Consider the following 6832-nt stretch of genomic DNA (forward strand, 5'->3'; position numbering starts at 1 on the left):
ACAATCGGCAACGTAATTAGCATGAGGAATATTATTTGGAATGTGAATTGGAACGAAAACGCTAATTTATAAGACCATTTTACAATTTTGGATCAAGTTAGAAACAGAGTCTAAGGTGTAAAATTTCGATTGCCCATATCTTGGAACCTATGAGAGATAATGCAATTTGGCAATCGGCAATGTAATTAGCACGCCGAATATTACTTGGAATGTGAATTTAAACGAAATCGCTAATTCATAAGACCATTTTACAATATTGCCCCAAGTTAGAAACAGAGCCTAAGGTGTAAAATTTCGACTGCCCATATCTCGGAAACTATAAGAGATAATGCAATTTGGCAACAGGCAATGTAATCGGCATGCCGAATATTACTTGAAATGTGAATTGGAACGAAATCGCTAATTCATAAGACCATTTTACAATTTTGGCCCAAGTTAGAAGCAGAGTCAATATATTGTAAATTGTCGATAGTCCATATCTCGAAAACTATAAGAGATAACACTATTTGACAATCGGCAACGTAATTAGCATGCGGAATATTATTTGGAATGTGATTTAGAACGAAATCGCTAATTCATAAGACCAAATTACAATTTTGGCCCAAGTTAGAAACAGAGTCTAAGGTGTAAAATTTCGATTGCAAATATCTCGGAAACTATAAGAGATAATGCAATTTGGCCATCGGCAATGTAATTAGCACGTCGAATATTACTTGGAATGTGAATTTAAACGTAATCGCTAATTCATAAGACCATTTTACAATTTTGGCCCAAGTTAGAAACAGAGTCTAAGGTGTAAAATTTCGATAGCACATATCTTGGAAACTAAAAGAGATAATGCAATTTGGCAATCGGCAAAGTAATTAGCATGCCGAATATTACTTGGAATTTGAATTGGAACGAAATCGCTAATTCATAAGACCATTTTACAATTTTGACCCAAATTAGAAGAAGAGCCAAATTGTAAAATTTCGATAGTCCATATCTCGGAAACTATAAGGGATAACACTATTTGACAATCGGCAACGTAATTAGCATGCGGAATATTATTTGGAATGTGATTTAGAACGAAATCGCTAATTCATAAGACCAAATTACAATTTTGGCCCAAGTTAGAAACAGAGTCTAAGGTGTAAATTTTCGATAGCCCATATCTTGGAAACTATAAGAGACAATGCAATTTGGAAATCGGCAAAGTAATTAGCATGCCTAATATTACTTGGAATTTGAATTGGAACGAAATCGCTAATTCATAAGACCATTTTACAATTATAGCCCAAGTTAGAAGCAGAGTCAATATATTGTAAATTGTCGATAATCCATATCTCGGAAAATATAAGAGTTAGAGCAATTTGGCAATCAGCAACGTAATTAGCATGCCGAAGATTACTTGGAATGTGAATTGGAACGAAATCGCTAATTCATAAGACCATTTTACAATTTTGGCCCAAGTTAGAAACAGAGTCTAAGGGGTAAAATTTGGATTGCCCATATCTCGGAAACTATAAGAGATAATGCAATTCGACAATTGGCAACGAAATAAGCATACCGAATATTACTTGGAATCTGAATTTAAACGAAATTGCTAATTCATAAGACCATTTTGCAATATTGGCCCAAGTTAGAAACAGAGTCTAAGGTGTAAAATTTCGATTGCCCATATCTCGGAAACCATAAGAGATAATGCAATTTGGCAATAGGCAATGTAATCAGCATGCCGAATATTACTTGGAATGTGAATTGGAACGAAATCGCTAATTCATAAGACCACTTTACAATTTTGACCCAAGTTAGAAGAAGAGCCAAAGTGTAAAATTTCGATAGTCGATATCTCGGAAACTATAAGAGATAACACTATTTGACAATCGGCAACGTATTTAGCATGCGGAATATTATTTGGAATGTGATTTAGAACGAAATCGCAAATTCATAAGACCATTTTACAATTTTGGCCCAAGTTAGAAACAGAGTCTAAGGTGTAAAATTCCGATTGCCCATATCTTGGAAACTATAAGAGATAACACTATTTGACAATCAGCAACGTAATTAGCATACCGAATATTACTTGGAATGTGAATTGGAACGAAATCGCTAATTCATAAGACCATTTTAAAATTTTGGATCAAGTTAGACAGAGTCTAAGGTGTAAAATTTCGATTGCCCATATCTTGGAAACTATAAGAGATAATGCAATTTGGCAATCGGCAATGTAATTAGCACGCCGAATATTACTTGGAATGTGAATTGGAGCGAAATCGCTAATTCATAAGACCATTTTACAATTTTGGCCCAAGTTAGAAACAGAGTCTAAGGGGTAAAATTTGGATTGCCCATATCTCGGAAACTATAAGAGATAATGCAATTCGACAATTGGCAACGAAATAAGCATACCGAATATTACTTGGAATCTGAATTTAAACGAAATCGCTAATTCATAAGACCAAATTACAATTTTGGTCCAAGTTAGAAACAGAGTCAATATATTGTAAATTGTCGATAGTCCATATCTCGGAAAATATAAGAGTTTGAGCAATTTGGCAATCAGCAACGTAATTAGCATGCCGAAGATTACTTGGAATGTGAATTGGAACGAAATCGCTAATTCAAAAGACCATTTTACAATTTTGGCCCAAGTTAGAAACAGAGTCTAAGGGGTAAAATTTCGATTGCCCATATCTCGGAAACTATAAGAGATAATGCAATTTGGCAATCGGCAATGTAATCAGCATGCCGAATATTACTTGGAATCTGAATTTAAACGAAATTGCTAATTCATAAGACCATTTTGCCATATTGGCCCAAGTTAGAAACAGAGTCTAATGTGTAAAATTTCGATTGCCCTTATCTCGGAAACTATAAGAGATAATGCAATCTGGCAATAGGCAATGTAATGAGCATGTCGAATATTACTTGGAATGTGAATTGGAACGAAATCGCTAATTCATAAGACCATTTTACAATTTTGACCCAAGTTAGAAGAAGAGCCAAATTGTAAAATTTCGATAGTCCATATCTCGGAAACTATAAGAGATAACACTATTTGACAATCGGCAACGTATTTAGTATGCGTAATATTATTAGGAATGTGATTTAGAACGAAATCGCAAATTCATAAGACCATTTTACAATTTTGGCCCAAGTTAGAAACAGAGTCTAAGGTGTAAAATTCCGATTGCCCATATCTTGGAAACTATAAGAGATAACACTATTTGACAATCAGCAACGTAATTAGCATACCGAATATTACTTGGAATGTGAATTGGAACGAAATCGCTAATTCATAAGACCATTTTAAAATTTTGGATCAAGTTAGACAGAGTCTAAGGTGTAAAATTTCGATTGCCCATATCTTGGAAACTATAAGAGATAATGCAATTTGGCAATCGGCAATGTAATTAGCACGCCGAATATTACTTGGAATGTGAATTGGAGCGAAATCGCTAATTCATAAGACCATTTTACAATTTTTACCCAAGTTAGAAGAAGAGCCAAATTGTAAAATTTCGATAGTCCATATCTCGTAAACTATAAGAGATAACACTATTTGACAATCGGCAACGTAACTAGCAAGCGGAATATTATTTGGAATGTGATTTAGAACGAAATCGCTAATTCATAAGACCATTTTACAATTTTGGCCCAAGTTAGAAACATAGTCTAAGGGGTAAAATTTCGATTTCCCATATCTCGGAAACTATAAGAGATAATGCAATTCAATAATCGGCAACGTAATTAGCATGCGGAATATTATTTGGATTGTGATTTAGAACGAAATCGCTAATTCATAAGACCAAATTACAATTTTGGCCCAAGTTAGAAACAGAGTCAATATATTGTAAATTGTCGATAGTCCATATCTCGGAAAATATAAGAGTTTGAGCAATTTGGCAATCAGCAACGTAATTAGCATGCCGAAGATTACTTGGAATGTGAATTGGAACGAAATCGCTAAATCAAAAGACCATTTTACAATTTTGGCCCAAGTTAGAAACAGAGTCTAAGGGGTAAAATTTCGATTGCCCATATCTCGGAAACTATAAGAGATAATGCAATTTGGCAATCGGCAATGTAATCAGCATGCCGAATATTACTTGGAATCTGAATTTAAACGAAATTGCTAATTCATAAGACCATTTTGCAATATTGGCCCAAGTTAGAAACAGAGTCAAATGTGTAAAATTTCGATTGCCCATATCTCGGAAACTATAAGAGATAATGCAATTTGGCAATAGGCAATGTAATCAGCATGTCGAATATTACTTGGAATGTGAATTGGAACGAAATCGCTAATTCATAAGACCATTTTACAATTTTGACCCAAGTTAGAAGAAGAGCCAAATTGTAAAATTTCGATAGTCCATATCTCGGAAACAATAAGAGATAACGCAACTTGACAATCGGCAACGTAATTAGCATGCCGGAAATTACTTGGAATGTGAATTGGAACGAAATCGCTAATTCATAAGACCATTTTACAATTTTGACCCAAGTTAGAAGAGGAGCCAAATTGTAAAATTTCGATGGTCCATATCTCGGAAACTATAAGGGATAACACTATTTGACAATCGGCAACGTAATTAGCATGCGGAATATTATTTGGAATGTGATTTAGAACAAAATCGCTAATTCATAAGACCATATTACAATTTTGGCCCAAGTTAGAAACAGAGTCTAAGGTGTAAAATTTCGATTGCCCATATCTCGGAAACTAAAAGAGATAATGCAATTTGGCAATCGGCAATGTAATTAGCACGCCAAATATTACTTGGAATGTGAATTTAAACGTAATCGCTAATTCATAATACCATTTTACAATTTTGGCCCAAGTTAGAAACAGAGTCTAAGGTGTAAAATTTCGATAGCCCATATCTTGGAAACTATAAGAGATAATGCAATTTGGCAATCGGCAAAGTAATTAGCATGCCGAATATTACTTGGAATTTGAATTGGAACGAAATCGCTAATTCATAAGACCATTTTACAATTTTGACCCAAATTAGAAGAAGAGCCAAATTGTAAAATTTCGATAGTCCATATCTCGGAAACAATAAGAGATAACGCAACTTGACAATCGGCAACGTAATTAGCATGCCGGAAATTACTTGGAATGTGAATTGGAACGAAATCGCTAATTCATAAGACCATTTTACAATTTTGACCCAAGTTAGAAGAAGAGCCAAATTGTAAAATTTCGATAGTCCATATCTCGGAAACTATAAGAGATAACACTATTTGACAATCGGCAACGTATTTAGCATGCGTAATATTATTTGGAATGTGATTTAGAACGAAATCGCAAATTCATAAGACCATTTTACAATTTTGGCCCAAGTTAGAAACAGAGTCTAAGGTGTAAAATTCCGATTGCCCAAATCTTGGAAACTATAAGAGATAACACTATTTGACAATCAGCAACGTAATTAGCATACCGAATATTACTTGGAATGTGAATTGGAACGAAATCGCTAATTCATAAGACCATTTTAAAATTTTGGATCAAGTTAGACAGAGTCTAAGGTGTAAAATTTCGATTGCCCATATCTTGGAAACTATAAGAGAGAATGCAATTTGGCAATCGGCAATGTAATTAGCACGCCGAATATTACTTGGAATGTGAATTGGAACGAAATCGCTAATTCATAAGACCATTTTACAATTTTGACCCAAGTTAGAAGAAGAGCCAAATTGTAAAATTTCGATAGTCCATATCTCGTAAACTATAAGAGATAACACTATTTGACAATCGGCAACGTAACTAGCAAGCGGAATTTTATTTGGAATGTGATTTAGAACGAAATCGCTAATTCATAAGACCATTTTACAATTTTGGCCCAAGTTAGAAACATAGTCTAAGGGGTAAAATTTCGATTTCCCATATCTCGGAAACTATAAGAGATAATGCAATTCGATAATCGGCAACGTAATTAGCATGCGGAATATTATTTGGAATGTGATTTAGAACGAAATCGCTAATTCATAAGACCAAATTACAATTTTGGTCCAAGTTAGAAACAGAGTCAATATATTGTAAATCGTCGATAGTCCATATCTCGGAAAATATAAGAGTTTGAACAATTTGGCAATCAGCAACGTAATTAGCATGCCGAAGATTACTTGGAATGTGAATTGGAACGAAATCGCTAATTCAAAAGACCATTTTACAATTTTGGCCCAAGTTAGAAACAGAGTCTAAGGGGTAAAATTTCGTTTGCCCATATCTCGGAAACTATAAGAGATAATGCAATTTGGCAATCGGCAATGTAATCAGCATACCGAATATTACTTGGAATCTGAATTTAAACGAAATTGCTAATTCATAAGACCATTTTGCAATATTGGCCCAAGTTAGAAACAGAGTCTAATGTGTAAAATTTCGATTGCCCTTATCTCGGAAACTATAAGAGATAATGCAATCTGGCAATAGGCAATGTAATCAGCATGTCGAATATTACTTGGAATGTGAATTGGAACGAAATCGCTAATTCATAAGACCATTTTACAATTTTGACCCAAGTTAGAAACAGAGTCTAAGGTGTAAAATTTCGATAGCCCATATCTTGGAAACTATAAGAGATAATGCAATTTGGCAATCGGCAAAGTAATTAGCATGCCGAATATTACTTGGAATTTGAATTGGAACGAAATCGCTAATTCATAAGACCATTTTACAATTTTGACCCAAATTAGAAGAAGAGCCAAATTGTAAAATTTCGATAGTCCATATCTCGGAAACAATAAGAGATAACGCAACTTGACAATCGGCAACGTAATTAGCATGCCGGAAATTACTTGGAATGTGAATTGGAACGAAATCGCTAATTCATAAGACCAT

This window comes from Rhynchophorus ferrugineus, unplaced genomic scaffold, assembly GCF_030347505.1.
Source record: "Rhynchophorus ferrugineus isolate W39M unplaced genomic scaffold, kcgeb_rfMv2 rfM2, whole genome shotgun sequence".
In the NCBI taxonomy this organism is placed as follows: Eukaryota; Metazoa; Arthropoda; class Insecta; order Coleoptera; family Curculionidae; genus Rhynchophorus; species Rhynchophorus ferrugineus.